The following is a 22890-nucleotide window of genomic DNA, read 5'->3' on the forward strand; positions in this document are numbered from 1 at the left end:
TTTTTCCACAGATGTAACTTTTGTTTAAAAGTACTCACCTGTGTTCAAACTTATAATTAGTGTGACAAGTGCAGAGTTGGTTTGGGCTAATTCTAATGGGCCCATTTGGTACTGCCTCGGCCTTGTACAATACTACTTTACTCCCCCAACCCATTAGATTTGGGCTACTTGATAACTTATGATAATTTTACTTTTTGATATTTCGGGCTCCATGACCATATATATATATATATTGCATCATTCTGAAACGAACATTTTTTCTGAATTCTGACACTCGCATTCACAGAATCGGCTGTGGAAGTAGAATTTTTTTTTCAATGGGACACCCCCTATACAAGAAATTTGTGTCACTGGATGAGACTCAAGTTGATGCATGATTATATAAGCATTTATCTTGTAATATTCAGAAATAAATAATTTATTTGAATGCGCATCTTTTATTTTTAACATTCGGATATACAATTCGCAAGATCTCAGACTAGGGGCATAAACCAAACTATTCCTGGGCTACACAAGGTTGGCTTGTAAAATATTAAAATTTATCAAAGGAACTCGAGTTTAATTTACTTGGCTAATAAGGGTTTGCTAACCTTATTGAGACCTCATTATTTTTTTAATTTTTATATGTTATAAATTACCTTTTTTATAGGTATTCAAAATTTATCTATATTTTATAAATTTAATTGAGTCGAACTCGAGTCTAAACTAATCATATTTTTGAGCATTAGTCAATATTTGAGGAAATTGATTTGAATTTTTGAGGCAAACTCGAATGTATAAAATTATTTCCGATCCATGTTTCGAACTTGAAATTGAACTATTGATTGAACTTGAGTGGCCCTCTTCGGGTGTCCTCGACAATATCCGTACCTCGAACACAACCACACGGCCTGACGCGAACCAAATTGTCGGACTATTCACCACATGACGATTCAGACGAGTTAGCATTTTTCATACGTATCAACTGAAATTTATACTTTGTGAAAATATAAAAATTTGATGAATTTATAGATATGAAATGCCATACTAGTCCAACCTAATCGTCTTGATCGAATCCATTTGTCAGGTACGCAGAGAAGTTGATCCGAGTAAGTTAAAATTCTAATTAACTACTTTTACAGCTCCACATGTTAAAATGTACTAGTGTCAAACTGTGGATGCTTCCTAATATTTGATATTTCTGATAATCTAATCTCATACAGTTATACAGATCGATGCAAAAGAAAAGAAGTATCATGGTCTTCAATACTGATGACCTATAGTTATGTCACCCTTACTTCAATACCAGACTTAAATTCTTACCTGTATATATACAATAATCAAATTATTAATGCAAATGATTTCTGTATATTCCAGCTCACTTAGCAGGCCTGCTGCACATCAGTTGCACCACTAAATTTGTTAGAGGAAAACGAACAGTGGCTCCATTTTATTTCAATAATTTCTTTAAGCGTGTCCAGTGTACGGCCCCTTTCCCTAGTCAAAATGGAGCCGAGATGTACTCACAAAAATTATGAACATCTAAAAGTATACTACTCCCTCCGTCCCTCCCAATTGTTATCGTTTCTGGGAGAGTGTCCGGCACGCATTTTAAGATAAATAAAAAGTATAGTTCCATAACTTTTTTTAAAAAATTTCTTTTTTCTGAATAAAAATAGAATGTTTAAACTTTTATTCAGAAAAATAAAATTTTTAAAAAAAGTTATAAAACTATACTTTTTCTTTATCTTAAAATGCGTGCCGGACACTCTCCCAGAAACGATAACAGTTGGGAGGGACAGATGGTGTATATTATAATTCTACATTACGATGTGTTTGCGTCACTTCACATACATACATAATATAATGTTTTTTCAAATGTTATAGTATGAATGAAGGAAGTAAGTACTAATTTTTAAGAACAAATATAAATTCGCAAACATGAATGTGAAAAAATAATTTTGAAATCCGCTCTCAAGGGTGAAAACTTCTTAAGATTTTGATTTTAATTATAAAAATTTAATATGTTACGTTATAAGATCATTTATATAAGGATAAAAAATTCCTAAAATAAAATAAAATCAATCTTAATTAAATATAAATATTAATTAAAAGCGCGTGATCATGCAGTTTTAAGCACTAATATAATTTATCTTGTCATCAAAAAACTACTATTTTAACGTGGTCATGTAATCCACCGACGCGACATGAGCATGTCAATATTATAAGATTTTCCAGATCTTTGATATTATTCTACTATTTGAGGATGAATTTAGGGGGGCATGAGGTGGCCGTAGTCCTCAAAACCTCCCACCAAGAGCATATTTTTTAATAATTTTTTGTGTAGAATTTATTTATTTGGTGGATTTAGTTCCCATGAAAATTAGCAATTTTTTATGTTTCTCAAATATATTCACAAATCACTTACTCCCCTCCATCCTTTACATTTCTTTACGGTTTTATTTTTGTGATGTATCATTCAATTTTTTATATTTTAAAACTTACCAATAATAGTTAATGGATCCCACCATTTCCCCATTTTTTTTCCATTTCACACTACTTTTACCTCACTATCTCCCTTTTATACATTAAAAATTAATGAGTCTAATCACTTCACCCACTTTTCTTTCTATTTTTCACTATTTTATCCATATTTTTTTAATTTTCGTACTCAATTCTTTTGATAACAAATCAAAAGGACGGAGGATTTTAATTTTTTATATTTTTAAATTCATGATATTGTTCTTGAAAATTTGGAATCATATTTATTCTCGTTTTAAAAGATGTTCCCAAAATTTCGTTCTTCAAATTATATCTTAAATGTAATGAAAACAAGTGGATAGATGCGCCAATTCATCATGATTCATGATTATGTTTTAATTTACTTATATTTTTTTTCCATCTCTGCCTCTTGGGTCAGCTTCTTTTAGATGTGGATACATGTCAGATATTCGAAATCTATGCTTTATTTCTATGTACATATGATCCCTATCGACTCTCTATCATGCTAATAACAACTTTCTTGCTTTTGTCGTCTTCAAATTGTTCTTCTCGTACCGACAACTGCTATATAATTTGTTAATTTATCATTTCAAAGTACAATTATTTGTAATTCTTGGCCTATTTTCTCAAGCTTTACACGTTGAGCATGTGTCAATTTCATGCAAAAAATAAATAAATAAGTTATGTATGCCGACAGTTATCTCTCACAAAGATCACAAATTCGAATTCTTGTGCTTAGCAGAAAATTATAATTCGCAAACCACAGAATTTTTACGAGAACAGTTTGTTTTCAAAAATATAGAGATACTAAATGTGCATAAATTTTATGCTCGCACGCAAAATGATTATACTGTCAGTACTACACACTTAAGCTATGTTTGAGATTGTTGTATTGTGAAAAAAAGTATTTCTGGAAAAAATATTGTCAGTAAAATTAGATAAATGTTTGATAATTTTTTGTAACTAATGTATATTTTGATATATAATTTATAAAAAAATAATTTTGAAAAAATTTGATGGTAAAATTAATAACCATTTCATGCAAAAGTTGGGATGAAAACAAGTTTTTTTTAAAAAAATATGAGGAACATGAGAAACATGTTTTTGATAGTAACTTTTAGATAAAAACACTACCAAACATCTTTCTTACGGTTTTTGTAGCTTATAAATTTTACTTTGATTCCTTTACTTACATAGCTCCGAATAAAGAGTGCGGACAGTTTCTTTGTTTAATTTGTACTCAGCTTTGTCTCATAAAATCTCATTTTATCGGAGTTGTTTCTTCATTGTTCCAAAAATTGTCCCAGAAATAATAAACTTCCTCTAGTTAAGATTGTTATAAGCAAGGGATCTAGTTAGAGATATGGGAACAGGTGTCTTCCTAAAATAAAATTTTATTATATTTTACTATTTTTTTTTGAAAAAAATATGAAAATATTCCTGAAAATTTAAAATTATTTAAAGGTATTCATAAATATAGACGTATCTCCCGAAATTTGATTCTTACGTTATAGATACACACTCGTTATTCCATTGAGTTATATGGGTGTAAATAAATGTTAGTAAGGGGTCATTTGGTAAATCTGAATTATTTATATCTGAATCATTAATATTTCTGAATGATCTGAATGAATCAAAAATCTGAATATTAAATGATTAAGATTGTTTGGCATGGAATTTTTTTTATGATTTATGAATGATTGTATTCTGTGATTAATTATTAAGTCTAAAAAATTACAAGATTTTGAAATCTATATATTATTGAATGTTAGAAGTACTAAACTTTTAAAATGTTAGATGTGCTAAATATTTAAATAAAGATAATGTGTTTTAGTTAAAAAGTTAATCAATTTGTAAACTTATTAGGATAAAAACATGTTCAAAATAAAAAAGGTACTAATGTATTTTAGTAAAAACAATTAGTTAGTTATTAGTAAATATAATATTTTATAAAATAAACTTGCTCTTAATTTCTTTATAAAAAAATGTTTTAGTTGGGTAAAATAAAAAGGATAATGTGTTTATCTTGAAAAAGTTATTTGATTTGTATATTAATTATGTTAGGATAATTAAGTAAAAAAAATAAAAAATAAAATTAATTAAGGATAGTTAAGTAAATTAAGTAATTATGGTGCGACCGACTCCCAAATTTTTCGGTATATAATAATATAGTATAGATAGATATCAAATATAGATACATAAATATTCTTATAGATTATTAAATTAACAAATTAACTCATTTATTGTATTATTCATTTAAATTTTAGTAAAAAATGATATAAAATATCAATGCCGTAATGATAATATAATAAAATATCAAAAACAAAAGATAAAACACGAGTTTCAAAAAAATAAAATAAAACAAAATAAAAAACGGATAAAAAAGGAGAGCAACACCATGTGAACCATTCTGATATAGTGTTTTACATGAATGATTAAATAATATAAGAATCGCTTATGTGTTGAAAATTTTGAAACAAATGAACTGAATGAAAGATGCGCTGAGATTAATGTTCATTCAGAAACATTAAGGGCCAAACAAATGGGGCCTAAGTCGATTATAATCTTTTAAACTAACTTTTAATATTGACTGACTCGTGTAAATTGAGACGGAGGGAGCGGCTTATTACTAGTAATATGAACATTTACAAATCAAGTTACATTTTAATGTAATTGTCCTTAATAACCGGTCGCTCTAAAATTTTACGATGGTAGAGGAAGCCTGAATATGATATTATATTTTTCAACACTCTCCTCAATTATACGATACTTTTCGTCTCGATTGACAATAATAAATATAAACAATACCCATATCATACTCATTAACAAATATTTAAATTAAATAAATAGGGTGCAAGGGCTCGAACCCGAGTCCGTCCATGCACTGAGTTCTGATACCATGTTAAGTAACCGGTCACTTTAAAACCTTAAAACGATAAAAGAAAATTTGAATAAAATCTTATATATTTTAACAATATATATTTGATGCTATGGCTATGCCAACGGTATATATTTTAAAAACCGCTCATTCGCGATTTCGATGCGGTTTTAAATTTTTGAAAATCGCAAAATCGCAACATATATTTATAATAAAATATATTTCTAAAAATGTAGTTGATATTATATAAATTAATAAATATACACATTTATTAACTAATCTTGGGTTAATGTAAACACTTCGTTTATAAGATTCACAATCATTATACGATATATAACGGAACAAATGGAAAATGTAATCAAACATGTAATTTTTTTTATCCTTTTTTTTTTCCTTTCTCTCGCTTCCATATTTTTGTATGTTTTTAATATCTTTACTACACACGGTGCATTAGTTTGTATTTTATTTTTGAATGAAAATTTATCACGTAACTTAAACTTGAATTTATTAATATTCTGAATTTATTTTTTTGCAAATTATTAATTATTTTAAAATAAGTGGTTGAACCGCTAACCGATCCGGAATAACCGCAAATTCGCAACCGTAATTGACGCGGTTAACCGCAAGCGGTTGCGGATGACAATTTTCTAAAACCGCTCTTCGCGGTTTGGTGTACGGTTGCGGATGCCAATTTTTTAAAACCGCTATTCGCGGTTTTGTTCAACTTTTACCCCAAAACCGATCGAATCGTGTACACCAGTATGTCAGACATCTGCTGTATATTTGGATTCCTAGCTGTAAATCAAAATCCCAAAGTAATAGATCATGTGCTACTTTAATTTTTTTGCGGTACTAAAGAAAAAGAACCCCTTATGTTTGTATACATTCAATTTTCAAGTACATAGTTGTGGAAATTTGATTTTGAAATGCAACAATTTTCCACCTTACGTGTAGTATCGATTTTACATAAGCATATTCTTTTCTTTTCCTTTTTTCATTCTAAATTAAGAGGGGTATCGATTATCGACCGAGTCAGATTTGTGTTATCATGCTATGTCCAATTTACATTTTGGTACAGGATTAGCTTTAAGTAAAACAACCGAACAAGTTTGATTGCACTATCTTCGTTTGAAAGCGTTTAAATGAAAATAAAATTATACTACATCCATGTAATAAAGGAAATTGTCAGGGTTATAAGACTGAACATACAATTTTTCACAAGATAATATGTGTTAAGTTTTAATTGTAATATGTCTCATGTATTCATACAATTAAATAACATGAATTAAAATATTTTACCTATTTTCACGTCATTTTCTAAAAAATTTGTGTCCAATCTTGTACATGTAACACTTATTTATAGTTAAATCCTGATTAAATAATAATCCATAAAATAATAATCTCGCTAAAATTATATTTTTTACCCGTCTCAATATAATTAATACAATATTTTTTATTTCTAATAAAATAATAAATTCATTAAATTAATATTTATTCTTGATCACAAGCTTTTATTTTAAGAGATTTAACTATAGCATGTAATTAAAACGTTTATAATATATCTCAAACTTTATAAGAAAACATCCATGTGGTACGTGGATAACGATGCATGGGGTGAGTTGGAGCTATATATTGCATGTGAAATTTGTAGCCCACTATCAATATCAAGAAATGAACAAAGGAACAATCAAGTAAAAACAAGAATAATTACTGAAGGGTCAAAAGGATTTGGCAAACATGGCCAAGAAACAAGATCTTTAATTCACCACTGAGCACTCACTAGCTCAGCAGTCAGCACACACCATGCCCCTTCTGCTGTGCAATTGCTTTCATTACATAAGTTTACCTTTTAAGTTTGCTCACCAGCTGCTGAATCCAAGGGACTTGCCAAATGTATGATTTATGTGTGACCACTAGTATTAATGTGCTTGAAATTTCAGGAACCCGGTGGCTAAATTAATTGCTCTCTCCAGTTCTTGTTATAATCGGAGTTAAGAGGTTTCGAGGATCAGAGTGTACGTCGACTCACTTTTTTAACAGAATATTAATGATTTGCATAGATTATTTTCCTTCAGAGCGTCTTAAAGTTTTTGCTCGGGTTTCATTTCTGTGTACTTGATTATCCGTACAATCTTCTAAAACTTGAAGCTAGTGTTTTTATGTAATGATATCGTTATGAATACACGTGGGTTGAGTCAATCGAAATCTAAAACATGTATATGTTAAACTTTTTTGTACCCGATCTAGAACCTCTAACATTTTTCTTAATTGAAATCATGTATGAATACTTTAAGTTCAGTAATTAACCACAAAAGTTTCATGTAGAGTTTAAAATTTATAATAGCCTTTACCTCGCAACCCATGCCTTAGAACAACAGTCCCCTCTCATGACTTGATCATGCGTTTGCCGGGTAAGACCAAGTTTGAAAAACGATGGTACTACAAAGTTTATGACTTATTTATGGTAGCTGGACCTGTACAGAAGGATATGATCCCTTTGTAGAACAAACTTTGAAGTTATATAAATGAGGTGAAACAATATGTACCGCTACTGTTTAGTTCTCGCCATGCTCCGCAAACTTAATATAGTGCTACATATTAATGGTGTTGGCCATCCAACGCTCCCTATACACTACTAGAAAAACGTCAATAGACATCGGTTAAAAACCGATGTCTATGTATGTAAAAATCCGATGTCTTCGTGGGTGATGTTAAAGACCCCCCTATTTAACATCGGTTTTAAACTGATGTTAAATTGAGCATAAAACATCAGTTCCAAGTTTAAAACCGATTTCTATATCTTGATATTAAATTTCCCATGCATATCTAATCTTCATATATCATCATAATATGATATTTTTATCAATTTAAATATATGTGAGCTAAGCAAAATCTTTCAATTTAAACAATAAACTGATGTTACTAGTACCAGTAACAACAGTTTTCATCAAACAACCGATGTTAATAGTACCTTTGACATCGGTTCTTCATTGGTAACTGATGTCTATTTTTGACAAACTGATGTCTATGATGATTAATAACATCAGTTTTTTGTTTCAAGTTTTTTTTTGCTGTAGTCTTTAACATCGGTTTTTACTGATGTCAATGGTCAACTAGAACTGATGTATCAAGCTTTGATAGACATCATTTTTTTATTTTGTAGCAGATGTTTATAGTATTACATTAACACCAGTTTTATGTCAATAAAATGATGATAAATGGCTTTGTTTTAAAATCAGTTGGTTTGTATAAAATGATGTCTGATCACCTGTTTTATCCATGCAAAAATCAGAAACACAGATGCCAAAAAATTGCCAGAAAACCAAGCAATTGCCATTTAACAACCAAATTCAGCTCCAATATTTACCAAACTATCATTCAATCTGTTAGGTCACACTTTCACTGTAGAGGGGGTGAATACAGTGTTTATCACAATCAAATCGAACTTCAAGAACTTATGTAACAGAAAACAAACTTTATTTAAACAATAAACTCTGTTACAATCTGGAACTGTTATCTCTCAGTGATGAACAAAATATCACGAGAGCTGCTAGAGTTATACTAAATAGTATTCTCGATAATGATAACACATATAGTGTAAACTCTATTTCTGTGTTTATATACTACACAGTTACAAGATATTCGCTAATTGATATGGAATATAATTCTGCTTCCTAAAATATATCAATCAGATATCTTCTATTCCAAGTATTCCATTCTTCACGGAATTCCTTCTTCATGCATATCTCTTCTTATGTTTATCTTGATCTTCTTAACTTTAATCAGCTACTGTCCTTATCTGATCGTCCTTCAGCACTTAAGTTCTGATATCTATCTCCTGATAACATAAGTACTGATATCCCTTAAGTTCTGACTTCCAGTATAAGTACTGATCAGTTAAGTACTGATTTGTTCTGTTCAAATAAGATCTGAAATCTAAACATAAAACATATTAGCCATGACATTATCAAATATATCTAACAATCTCCCCCAACTTGTAAATTAACAAAATATACAAGTTTAACAGATATTTGATGATGTCAAAAACATTAAGTACAAATGCATGAGAAATAGACAAGATAACTACAACTTACAGTCCTTCAAGTTTTTACCAATTCAACTTCTGATAACAACTTCAATCTGTATAAATATCAGAATTTAAGCAGTTGTAGATCTTCGACTTGGCTTCATCATTTTCTGATCTCTCTGATGTCAGGAGTTGTTCTGAGATAATTCTTCAACAAACATTTCTCAGCATATCTGAGTTCATCAATCATTCTCCGTTTGACATCTTTAAGCTCTGCAGTATCTTCACCAGCTTGAAATATTGCAGCTCTGAGATCATTAATCTTTGCTTTTCTCAACTCCCGATCTAGTCTTATGACATAAGCTTTATTAGACTCTAGATTGAATTCAAGCCCCTTAATACCAAGATATGTTCTGATCTGTGCAGTATTAGGCTTCATATCAACAATATCACCATTGTGATTTCTGTACTTTGGAACATATCTGCTGTCAGACTTAACAGAATAAAGTCTTTTCTGTCTCTGAATCTGTTCCTTTAAGTAGTTTGCAGCAGTCTCTGTTATTCTGTCATCCACTTGAAGTAAGAACAATACATGCTCCAATTCTTCAAAATACTTCAACGGAATGGCATTTTGTCTTATATGATAAACCCTACCATCTGTCATGAAATACAACATGATGTATTCTTTCAAGTAGGTATGGTAAACCATCTGTACAGATTCTAGTTGATTCAATCTTTCAGGAGTTGCTCCAATACCTGGTTCACACAAGGAAGTTGGATCATCAGTAGTGTTGTGTACTCTTCTTTCATCAGCACTTCCCAATCCAGTTTTATCTCTAGCTTCTTTTCCAGTAACTACTCTTGCTTCAAAACCACTTGAAGTAGTCTTCAAAGATTGAGTCTGTTTTGCTTTAGTGAATCCTGGTAGGAGTGTTTTAGATTTATTTTCTGATATCAAGTTAACTTGAGCACTGTCAGAGGTTACTTGCTTCTTCTGAATATCAGAACTTACAATTTCTTGACTCTGAACAACTTGAGCCATGTCAGAGGTTGTTTTAAGAACTTTTCTTGAAGTCAGAGCAAGATTATCTTTTCCATCAGTAATTTCTTCTTCCTCAGGAGGTACATAAGGCTTGATAGGTTCACCAACCTTTTCTTTACCCTTGGATCTTGGATCTATCTGTGGTTGTGATCTAGTCAAAGTTTCTTCAGTATGTATCCTTTCTTTGATCACAATGCCTTTAGGTTTTGGAAGTAACTTTTTACCAGAAGCTCCAGATTTAGATGTGACTTTCTCTGATTTAAGTCTGGCTTCTTCTTCCTTTAAACTTTCCAAGTCCATCCCTGGATTTTCTTGAAGAAATAACTGTCTTGACATTTCCTCATCAAGATCTAGAAGTTCATCAGAACTTATCCTTTTACCAGCAGCAGAACTTATTCTTTTCCCAGTATCAGAACTTGTTCTGTGACTAGCTTGTCTTGATGTAAACCTTCTACCTTGACTATGACCACTACCCATTCCAGAGTTTCCTTGGTCATCTTTTCCATCATCCTTTCCTTGCAGTGACTTGTTGGTTTTGCATTTGGACTTAATTACCTTCTCCCCCTTTTTGGCATCAGCAGGTAATAAAAGAGAGATAAGTAGTTCCACTGAGGTCTGGATTTCAATAAGTTGCGATTGCTGAGAAGCTTGATTTGTCAGAATTTGATCAATCTGAGCTTGTTGCTTCTCTTGAGTTTTCTCAATATAAGCAACCCTGTCAATGGTAGGTTGGAAGAACTTTTTCTTATCAAGTTTCCAAACTTGTTCCTGTTTAATAAAGTTCTCCTGAATCTTGTGTAGCTCTGCATGAGTATTGGAATGAAGACCTTGTAGATGTTTAGTACTCAATGCAGTGACTCTAAGCTGGGTTTTAAAATCATCAGAATTTAACATTTCATCAGCTTTAGTCAAGTGCTCAGCAAGATGTAAAGCATTTGGAACACATGAAACTGAGTTCCATTCCTTAGTCCACTCCTGACCTGCAGGAGTTTCACTCCAAGGTACTGGTGCATCCCTGATAACAAACTCCTTTAGCAGTTCAGACTTAGGAAGAGTCAATGGAGGAGTATGTCCTGAAGGACCTGCTGCATCAGCATCTACAGTTGTAGCAGCTTCACCAGTATCTCCAACATTTGCAGCATCAGAACTTAAAGAATCAGTATCTTCTGATAAGACAACTGTGTGAGTAGCAATGGAGGCTTCAACATCCTCTAATTGCTGATCGGATACTAGGTTCTGATCAACAGCCATATCCTGATGCTCACCTAAAATCTGATCATCATCTTGATGCAGAGAAGGTGATAGTGATAACTCTGGAGTTTGAACAGCATCAGTAACAGGTGTTGTGGAAGGATTATTTGTTGTTGGAGCTTCTAACAAAAGTATTTCAGGCACAACCAAGTTCTGAATATCAATTTCAGCACTTGTGCCTGGATCAACAAGAGATATAGAAGGTGAATTAGCCTTGTCAGATTCAGGTTCCTGAGATTGAGTTGACGGAGAAGAAGTGACTGGAGCAAATTCCTTGTCTTGCGAGATCAGAGATTCCTGATCCCCTTCCTTAGTTGCTTCCTCCTCATCATCTGAAACTGGCCTCTGTGCCCTCTGTTTCTTGTACTTCCTTGTTGATGTGGATTCCTTGGGAGTTGCAGGAACCGTCATACGTCTAAGCCTCTTGAGAAGCCTAGAACCCCCAATTGCAGAATCCTTCTGAGAAGTTGCCTTCTCAGCTTCATATATCATAGGTTCTGAAGATGGAATCTGATCCTCAGAATCTGATTCATCTCTCAAAGTAATCCTCCGCTTCTTCTGAGATGTTTGAGGAACAGTCTTTGTTCTCTTTGGCTTAGAGGATGTAGGCTTCACAGTAGGTGCTGAAGAAGAAGGTTGAGCATTCTGTGAAGTGGAGAGATAGGATTTGAGATAAGTTCTGAGGGTAGGTTGAGTAGAATGAGAGGTAGGGACTGAGGTTGATGGATTTTGGTTATGGTGAGTTGGTTGAACATTTGAGTAAACAGATTTGTAAGTAGCTGGATCAGCATTTACCAGAATCTGTTTCACAGACTGAGGAATCTGTAATTGTCTCACCAGTGATTTCTTTGTGTCAGCATTTATCAGGTCGTTAAAGTACCTTTTTGCAACCTTAAAAGGTGGGGTTTGAGTGCTGACTAACTGGGGTTCAGCAGTACAATACGTATAAATAAGTTGACAGAATCTAGCAAAATAAACAACATCTCGATCCTCTGTCATCCTATCCCCAATAAAACCAATTATTCCAGTTGCAAAATCAAAATGAGTTTGATGGATAATAGCATACCCGATGTGCTGACTTAGAATTGGGATGGCATCAAAATTTGAACACTTGTTGCCAAAGGCCTTGGTGATGCAATCGAAGAAGAAACTCCATTCTCTTCTGATATTAGCCCGTTTCAATTGTCCAAGTTTTGTCAGACTCTTTTCATATCCCAATTCAGCCATTAACTCCCGAAGGGCTGAGTCCTCTGGAATTGAGAAAGTACAATCCTCTGGAAGATGTAAAGCCCTGCGTACTGTACCAGGAGTGACTACAAAAGATGAATCACCCACTTGGAAAATAATACTGGGAGTTCCACGGTTACCACCATCATCAAAAACGCCAGTCCTCCAGAACCTCAGAACTTGTTGACTTGAAAAGAATTCAGGCTGAGTTAAGGCGTACCCAACCTCACTATGTGCAAGAAGATCTTGCACAAAATGCAATTCAGATGGAGCTTCAGTATGATCAAGAATTGCAGCATAGTTGTTTGGAACGAACTTTGCTCCATCAATGATTAAATCCTTTGGTGCCATGTGAAAAAAAATATTGAAATTCAAGTATGCCTGTTAGGTGTTTGAGATAATATCTGTATGAAAACAACGGAAATAGTAAAGTGAAAGAGAGTAAAAGTAAGAAGAGAGATAGAAGATGAAGAAATTAAAAAGATTAAAGAAATCTTCTCTCTGCTGTACTTATACAAAAAAAAATGTTACCGTTGGACACCTGTCAGACATGCAGTAATAACGGATAGTTACTGGGCTCGAGAAAACAGTAATCATGACTTACCCATTTGCCGAGTTTCAAGAAAAAAACTGTTCCTTTTATCAAGGGAAACAATTCAAATTTTAACCCGTTATCACTGATTGGATTGTTTTTCACTGCAACATTAATATTCTGAAAATGAATCATGTTAAAAATGACCGAGATAATTTCTATGAATAAGTGCTGACGGAGAATCAGAACTTAAATAAAAACAAAATTTAAATGGTCATCAGAATATCAAGCAGGATTTATCAACACAAGATAAAATAACTCAGAGACAAAATCTTGAAGTAAAGACAGTTTTCATTAATATATCAAGTCAATACATATATGAAATAGAAATTACATCAATACAAGATTTTCCCTAAGCTTCTAATCCTAACATCAACAGTTTTAGTCCTAGCTAAGAAGCCTGACAAAGCTGAGGATGAAGAAGAACAGGAAGAAGACGAGATTAAGTCATCTTCCTCTTCCTATCTTCGACAAACAAGATAGCGAGTCGAATGATTCGCTCTTGCTGACGGATACGACGAAGGTGAAGGTCTCTTCGAACGGCCACCAGATCACGTTTGATAACCTCTGGAAATTGAATCCAGAGATTGTGAGGGATGTTGGTGATAGGGTAGGGAGTTGGAATTCCATTCAAAAAGACATGCACTGTCTCATCACCGTAATTGTAGAACCAGCCAAATTCAGCCATTTGTGATAGTAAATGAAAAACAAGACTGAATTTGTGATACAAGTGTGATGAGAAGACTAATGTGAAGTGGGTGTATATATATAGGCAAGAGAATGCCAAGAGACGCAAAGAAATTGAATGCTGACAGGTAGAAGTAATTCTACCTCGTCTCCCTAGACTTTGAAAAAGAATAACAGTCATTGGAAAAGGAATGTGCACATGTAACAAGAGTGATCTGTTCAAGGACGAGTGCCATTATGTTTTAACCATAGACTATTAATCTTCCACTTCAACATTTCGAAATTAATCTGAGACTGTTACCAAATTTTATTCACAGATAAGTCAAGTAAAGGGTTAGACTGAAAAATCAGAACTTAGACCTATACCAGAACTTAACAGTCATCAGAACATAATGTCTTAACTCGAACAAGGGATATCTATCTTAGTAAATACTCATACAAGTTCTTAGTTATGAACGTCAGAACTTAATCATCAGAACGTGGAACTAGAACTTGTCCTCAGAATTTGTGCAGAAGTGACACAATGACTGTTTATCTAAAATAACATAGACCACCACAGAAATTTCATCATTCATATGGAGTGATGTGTGTGTGCATTAAGCTAAATAACAGACAAAGAGTAAAGTCTGATCTACTTCAGTACATCTTAGAAATAAGTCATAATTAAAATTTTGCTAAAGAGCTGTCATTATCCTGAAACCTACTGATAAATGAGTTCATGCATGAGTCCACCTCTACTGTTTTTGTGCTAATTTTATGCATCTTTTGAAATTCTATTTTACAGAGGCTTCTCAGTGTAAGTGAGTCACGACTGTTTATTAGAATTTATGCTATTATCAGAGTATTTCTCCAGTAATCATAGAGTGTGAAAAGTCACCAAGAAAAATATTTTGCTTTTCTAATGCATATTTACTTAATACCAGCAATGCACTTGGGTCGTCCCATTCACATTTTTACTCTAGATCTCAAAGGAGTACCTGATATTATTCTTTGATTCTTTTTCTTTTTCTTTTGATAAGTGAGGTTTATCAGCACTTAGTACATTCAGCAGTTTTACTAGAATCAGAACTTAAACAGATGAGTAGCATTATTCTAATTTGTGACTTAGTAATAAGATATACAAAGTAAACTTAACTAAGCTCAGTTATCAGAATTTGCTTGTGTCATAGGATTTCCACAGAAATAATTACTTCTTTCATGGGATCATTTGTTTATTGAAGACTAGTAGGTCAGTATCTAGCACAGTTATCCTCATGGGATTAAATAGTTACTGAAACAGACATATCACTTATCAGAGTTTAGAAACATATATCAGACAACAGTCAGTACTTAAAGACATTTATCAATTAATGCACAGAATATACAAAGAGATTAATTCTGTAAATACTGATCATAAAGTCTGATAACATAGAACAAGTTTAAGCAGATTTAGAGAAAGAACCTGAAATCATTCCAAGTTCATTTACCAATTTTGAAAAGGTAGCTTCACACAGTGGTTTTGTGAAGATATCTGCTACTTGTTGATCTGTGGGAACAAAATGCAATTCCACTGTACCTTCATCCACATGTTCCCTGATGAAATGGTACCTGATGCTGATGTGCTTTGTCATAGAGTGTTGAACTGGATTACCTGTCATAGCAATAGCACTTTGATTATCACAATAAATAGGGATTTTGAAATATGTTAACCCATAATCCAGTAACTGATTCTTCATCCAGAGAATCTGTGCACAGCAGCTTCCTGCAGCAATATACTCTGCTTCTGCAGTTGATGTGGAAATTGACTTTTGTTTCTTGCTATACCAAGAAACCAACCTGCCTCCAAGAAATTGGCAGCTTCCACTTGTGCTTTTCCTGTCAATTTTGCAACCTGCAAAATCTGCATCTGAGTAACCTATTAATTTAAAATCTGATTCTCTAGGATACCATAATCCTAGATCAGCTGTTCCTTTAAGATACTTAAAGATTCTTTTTACAGCTGTTAAGTGAGGTTCTCTTGGATCTGCTTGAAATCTTGCACAAAGACAGGTAGCAAACATGATATCTGGTCTACTAGCAGTTAGATAGAGAAGTGAGCCAATCATACCTCTGTAATCAGTAATATCTACTGAATTACCAGTATCCTTATCCAGTTTTGTTGCAGTGGCCATGGGAGTGGATGCACTTGAACAGTCTTGCATTCCAAATTTCTTCAGCAAGTTTCTGGTATACTTAGATTGACAAATAAAAGTTCCTTCTTTAGTCTGCTTGACTTGAAGGCCCAGAAAATAACTAAGTTCTCCCATCATACTCATCTGATATCTTGACTGCATTAGGTTGGCAAACTTTTTGCAAAGTTTGTCATTTGGAGACCCAAAAATAATATCATCAACATAAATCTGGATCAGAAGTAAGTCCTTGCCATGATTGAGATAGAACAATGTTTTGTCAATAGTTCCTCTGTTGAATCCACTTTCCAGAAGAAACTGAGCTAAAGTCTCATACCATGCTCTTGGAGCTTGCTTAAGTCCATAAAGTGCTTTATCAAGCCTGTAGACATAATCTGGATGTTTGGAATCTACAAAGCCTGGAGGTTGTTCAACATATACTTCCTCTTCCAATTCTCCATTGAGAAAAGCACTTTTCACATCCATTTGAAAGACAGTAAACTTTTTGTGAGCAGCATAAGCCATGAATATCCTTATGGCTTCTAACCTAGCAACTGGAGCAAATGTTTCATCATAGTCAATTCCCTCCTGTTGAGAATATCCTTTTGCAACCAGCCTTGCCTTGTTCCTTACAATTATGCCATCACTGTCAGTTTTGTTTCTGAATACCCACTTTGTACCAACAACCGATCTATTCTTGGGTCTTGGCACTAAGGTCCAGACTTTGTTTCTTTCAAATTCATTCAACTCTTCCTGCATTGCTTGCACCCAATCAGCATCTTGAAGAGCTTCTTCCACTTTCTTTGGCTCAGACTGAGAGAGAAAAGAATTGTAAAGACATTCATTCGAAGTACCTGTTCTAGTTCTGACACCTGCCTCAGGATTTCCAATTATTAAATCAGGTGTATGTGATTTTGTCCACTTCCTTGCAGATGGAAGATTTTCTCTAGAACTGGATGCTCCCCCATGATTCATGCTGTCTTCGGTTTCATTTTCTGATGCTCCCCCTGAAACTATGCTCTCTGAGTTGGATCCTTCAGTATTTAGATTTTCAGCACTGTCAGTACTTGGCTTATCAGAACTTGACGAATCAGAATTTGAAGAGCCAGATGTATGTTCTGATGCTTCTTGAGATGTGATAATATCTTGAGTATGCTCCCCCTGCATTGGTGCATCTTCCTTTGACGTAGTCACCACAGTTTCAATAACATCAGAGTTTAATCCATCAGAATTTACAGTATCAGGACTTAGACTGTCAGGACTTGAGATATCAGAATATGAATCTTCATTTTCAAATCTCAGCTTATCATGATCAATGCAATCTTCAAGTCCAGTGATCTTCTTGTCATCAAAAGAGACATTGATAGATTCCATGACCACTTTTATTCTCAAATTATAGACTCTGAAGGCTTTTGTAGAAAGTGGATATCCTACAAAGATTCCCTCATCAGCTTTTAGATCAAACTTGGATAGCTGTTCAGGATGAGTCTTGAGAACAAAACATTTACATCCAAATACATGAAAGTATATGAGATTTGGCTTCTTGTTCTTCACCATCTCATATGGTGTTTTTCCATGCTTGTTAATGAGTGTTGCATTTTGAGTAAAACAAGCAGTCTGCACAGCTTCAGCCCAGAAATAGGTTGGAAGCTTTGCTTCTTCAAGCATTGTTCGTGCAGCTTCAATTAGAGTTCTATTCTTCCTTTCAACAACTCCATTTTGCTGTGGAGTTCCAGGAGCAGAAAATTCTTGCTTTATTCCATGATTTTTGCAGAACTCTTCCATTATCAAATTCTTGAATTCAGTGCCATTATCACTCCTCAAAATTTTCACAGAATCTTTGATCAATTTATCCAGATGTTTGACATGATCAATCAGGATAGATGCAGTTTCACTTTTTGTGTGCAAGAAATACACCCATGTGTATCTGGTGAACTCATCTACTATGACCAACGCATATTTCTTCTTTGCAATAGACATGACATTCACTGGACCAAATAGATCAACATGAAGTAGATAATAAGGCTCAAGAATTGATGATTCAGTCTTGCTCTTGAATGAAGATTTTCTTTGTTTAGCCTTCTGACATGAGTCACAAAGACCATCAGGAACAAACACTGATTTTGGCAGTCCTCTCACAAGATCTTTCTTGATCAGTTCATTTATCTTGTTGAAGTTTAAATGAGAGAGTTTCTTGTGCCAATTCCAGCTTTCTTCAGTTGAGGCTCTACTCACTAAACAGATTGCGGAACCATCAGAACTTGTTGAAAGCTTAGCTTCATAAATGTTACCACGCCTGAATCCCTTCAGAACAATTTTTCCTTTAGATTTACTAACTATTTCACAATGTTCTGCAAAGAAATCAACATGATAACCTCTGTCACAGATTTGACTTATACTCAGTAAGTTGTGTTTAAGTCCTGAGACTAGAGCTACATCTTTAATGATGACATTCCCAAGATTGATATTGCCATATCCCAAAGTTTTTCCAATGTTGCCATCTCCATAAGAAACACTTGGGCCAGCTTTCTCCACAAAGTCTGATAGCAGGGCCTTATTTCCAGTCATGTGTCCTGAACATCCACTGTCCAGAACTAAAATATTTTTCCTGTTGCCCTGCAATCAAAAAGACCACTAATTATTAGTTTTAAGGACCCAGACTTGCTTGGATCCTTTGGCCTTTTTAGGTTTGTTAACATTTGCAGCGGATTTAACATCAGATTTTATGTTAACAGTTTTCTTATCAGAACTTATACTAGAAGGAACAACAGAAACTTTCTTTAAAGAAGGTTTTATTTGATAATAATCATAGTACAAACTATGATATTCCTTACAAGTATAAATGGAATGCCATAAACTACCACAATGAAAACAAGGATTTTGTGGTTTGTATCTAACAGACTGACTCTTAACTCCTGACTTTGTAGATAAGGAGTTAATATTCTTATTCTTCCTGCAAAAAGAAGCCAGATGGTTAGAACTTCCACAGTTATAACATGCTTTCCTAGGAGCATCAGGAATAGATTTATAGTTATTGCTTTTATTCACACCTTCCTTTCCATTCCTGTTTTTCCTAGGTGATTTTACCTTGTTTGCATTCTTAACATCTTTCAGCTTATGCTTAAGCTGCTTCTTTGTCATTAAGCCTATGTTAACTTCAGCTGTCTTTTCCTGTTTTAGTTTGTCAGAAGCTAATTCCTTTTGAACTTCTGATTTCTCAGTTTCGGATTTTTCAGTTACAAACTTAACAGGTTTTAACTTCGGCTTTTGCTTATCAACAGGCTTAATTTCTTCAGTTCCTTTTTCATTATTTTCTTCATAACCTAAGCCCTCTTTCCAGTTTCCACTGCTCAGCAAATTTTGAGTTGTTTTGCCAGAGTTAGTCCAAGTTCTGATAATCTCTCTCTCCTTTTCTAACTCAGTTTTTAGAGATTCATTCATTTTTAGCACTTCATCCCTAACATAAAAAGCATCATCTCTATCCTTCTGAGTTTGATGAAACATGACTAACTCTTTTTCTAAGAAATTGTTTCTTTTCTTAAAAGCAAGATTTTCAGAAGTTAATCTTTCACATGTTAAAGTTTGATCTCTATAACTAACAAACATGGTTTTAAGATATCTTCTCAACTCATTAATATCATCAGTATGAAAAGCATAAGTAGTCTGAGGTACCTTTGTTTCAGCAGTTTCAGAACTGCTCTCAGAACTTGATTTTTCAGCATTTGCCATCAATGCATAGTTCTCCTCACTTTCAGAGTCTGAGGTGTCTGTCCAGCTTTTCTGCTTTGTGACAAGAGCTTTGCCTTTGTCATTCTTGGTCTTCTTGCATTCAGGAGATATGTGGCCTTTCTCACCACAATTATAACATTTAACATTAGCATAATCTCCTTTGTCAGACTTTCCTCCTTTTCCTTCAGATCTTCTGAAATTCTTCTTATCAGAACTTATGCCTTTCCTGGAAAACTTCTTTCCCTTCCTGAACTTCCTGTATGCAATCTTTGTGATTCCTTTCACCATAAGAGCACACAGCTTCATCATCTCCTCATCAGCATCAGTTTCAGGCAAGCTTTCAGAATCTGAGTCATCATCACTCTCAGAACTTGATGACTCAGTATCAGATTTTATGATAAGAGCTTTACCCTTATCTTTCTTTGAGGAAGATGGTTTGGGGGATTCCTCTTCAACCTTGAGAGCAACTGTCCTTGACTTTCCTCCTTTTCTCTTGCTTCTTTGTTCCATCTCAAGTTCATGAGTCTTGAGCATTCCATAGATTTCATCAAGAGTTGTTTCATCAAGATTATAGTTGTCTCTTATTGTTGTTGCCTTCAAATCCCAACATTCAGGAAGAGCTAACAGGAATTTGAGATTTGTATCTTCAAGATCATACTCCTTATTAACCAATGACAAGTCATTCAAGAGTTTGACAAATCTTTCATACACATCAGTCAATGACTCATTAGTCCTAGAGTCAAAGTGTTCATACTCTTGAGTGAGTATTGTCTTCCTGTTCTTCTTAACTGTTTCAGTTCCTTGACACCTTGTCTCCAGTGCATCCCATATCTCCTTAGCAGTCTTGCAGTTGATTACCCTGTTTGACATTACATTATCAATGGCACTATGCAATAAGTGACGTACCTTGGCATCCTTAGCAATAGATGCTATATCTTCAGCAGTGTAATCATTCTTTTCCTTTGGTACGGTCATTGCTGCTTCACCTGGAACTACAACAGCGAGCTTGGTAGGTTTGTGAGGCCCTTCCCTGATTCTATCAAGGTATTCTGGATCTGTTGCTTCCAGAAACATGGTCATCCTTACCTTCCATATGGGATATTCAGATGGTCTCAATATGGGAACTCTGATAGTCTCATATCGACTCTGAATTGATGTCTTTGATGATTCCTCAGTTTTGGTAGGCTTAGTTGGAGTTTCTGTGTCAGACATGACTGTGTTTGGATCTTTAACTGTATGTGTGTTAACAGAAAGCTCTGATACCACTTGTTAGGTCACACTTTCACTGTAGAGGGGGTGAATACAGTGTTTATCACAATCAAATCGAACTTCAAGAACTTATGTAACAGAAAACAAACTTTATTTAAACAATAAACTCTGTTACAATCTGGAACTGTTATCTCTCAGTGATGAACAAAATATCACGAGAGCTGCTAGAGTTATACTAAATAATATTCTCGATAATGATAACACATATAGTGTAAACTCTATTTCTGTGTTTATATACTACACAGTTACAAGATATTCGCTAATTGATATGGAATATAATTCTGCTTCCTAAAATATATCAATCAGATATCTTCTATTCCAAGTATTCCATTCTTCACGGAATTCCTTCTTCATGCATATCTCTTCTTATGTTTATCTTGATCTTCTTAACTTTAATCAGCTACTGTCCTTATCTGATCGTCCTTCAGCACTTAAGTTCTGATATCTATCTCCTGATAACATAAGTACTGATATCCCTTAAGTTCTGACTTCCAGTATAAGTACTGATCAGTTAAGTACTGATTTGTTCTGTTCAAATAAGATCTGAAATCTAAACATAAAACATATTAGCCATGACATTATCAAATATATCTAACACAATCTCCAGCCATCCAAATTAACATCCCAATCTCCAAACATCCAAATTATCATCCCACCATACTAGCTACATAGTTTCAAATCTAAACCACCAAACATGAAGTACTAGACATTCATCCATATTTTCTAATTACTAGTTACAATCCGAATACATGTAACCAAAATAAAGGTGTTTTTCAGATTGCAATATAGGTACCAGTCGCCAAGCTAGAGTCGCCAACAACTACATGATGGATTGGATATAATCAAGCGTCTCATAGCGAACGATGTCAAGGTCCTCCTCTGTATAAGACTTGCGACTCTTGGAGGCCCACTGGAACACAAATATACTTATGTCATTCCTCAACCAACTGAAAAGTAATATTCATACAATTAAGAAAAGTAAAAAATATACCTTGTCTAGCAACTTCATCTCCTGGTCCTCAATTAAATCTTTCATATATCGCATGACCACATATCCACATTCTGTGCCACCTGGTTGTTTAGGGCATCCCTATACATTCCAATAAATTGTTGACAATTAGTGAACGGGGAAGATTAATCATAATTCCATATTTTACAAAAATGAAAAATTAAAAAAATCGACTAAATACTCACAACAAGGTTTTTAATTTTGGGATTCTTGTTTACCCGTCCTTCTTGAGCATTATAAGATCTCACTGCCCTGTAAATGTTATAATTATAAAATACAGTGTCAAATCCGTTAATTACCGATTACATTCAATATATAATTGTAAGTTGAAGTAAAAAATTACCGCATTAAAGCCTTTTCAAGGTCCTGGGGATGAGGATGATGAGGCAATGGATTAAGGATGAAAATTTCTGATTCCCAAAACACAACTAAAATCCAATGTAAACTGTTTTCATTATAAACAAATTAAAGTGAGCAAAATGTAATTTAAAAAATACATATCCGACAATTTTATATACATTATAATTAATTTACCAACAACTATATGACTA

General features: G+C 33.7%; 1 long non-coding RNA gene across 1 annotated transcript; it reads right to left on the reverse strand.

Annotated features, from left to right (window-relative positions):
• Positions 1-21968: 21968 nt before the first annotated feature.
• On the reverse strand, positions 21969-22592 carry LOC141722487 (uncharacterized). Its single transcript, XR_012575510.1, has 3 exons — positions 22525-22592; positions 22322-22420; positions 21969-22240 (listed from the first exon to the last, which is right to left on the reverse strand). It is a non-coding gene; the product is annotated as an uncharacterized LOC141722487 (long non-coding RNA).
• Between the last annotated feature and the right edge of the window lie 298 nt (positions 22593-22890).

The sequence above is a fragment of the Apium graveolens genome, chromosome 1 (genome assembly GCF_009905375.1).
Source record: "Apium graveolens cultivar Ventura chromosome 1, ASM990537v1, whole genome shotgun sequence".
In the NCBI taxonomy this organism is placed as follows: domain Eukaryota; kingdom Viridiplantae; phylum Streptophyta; class Magnoliopsida; order Apiales; family Apiaceae; genus Apium; species Apium graveolens.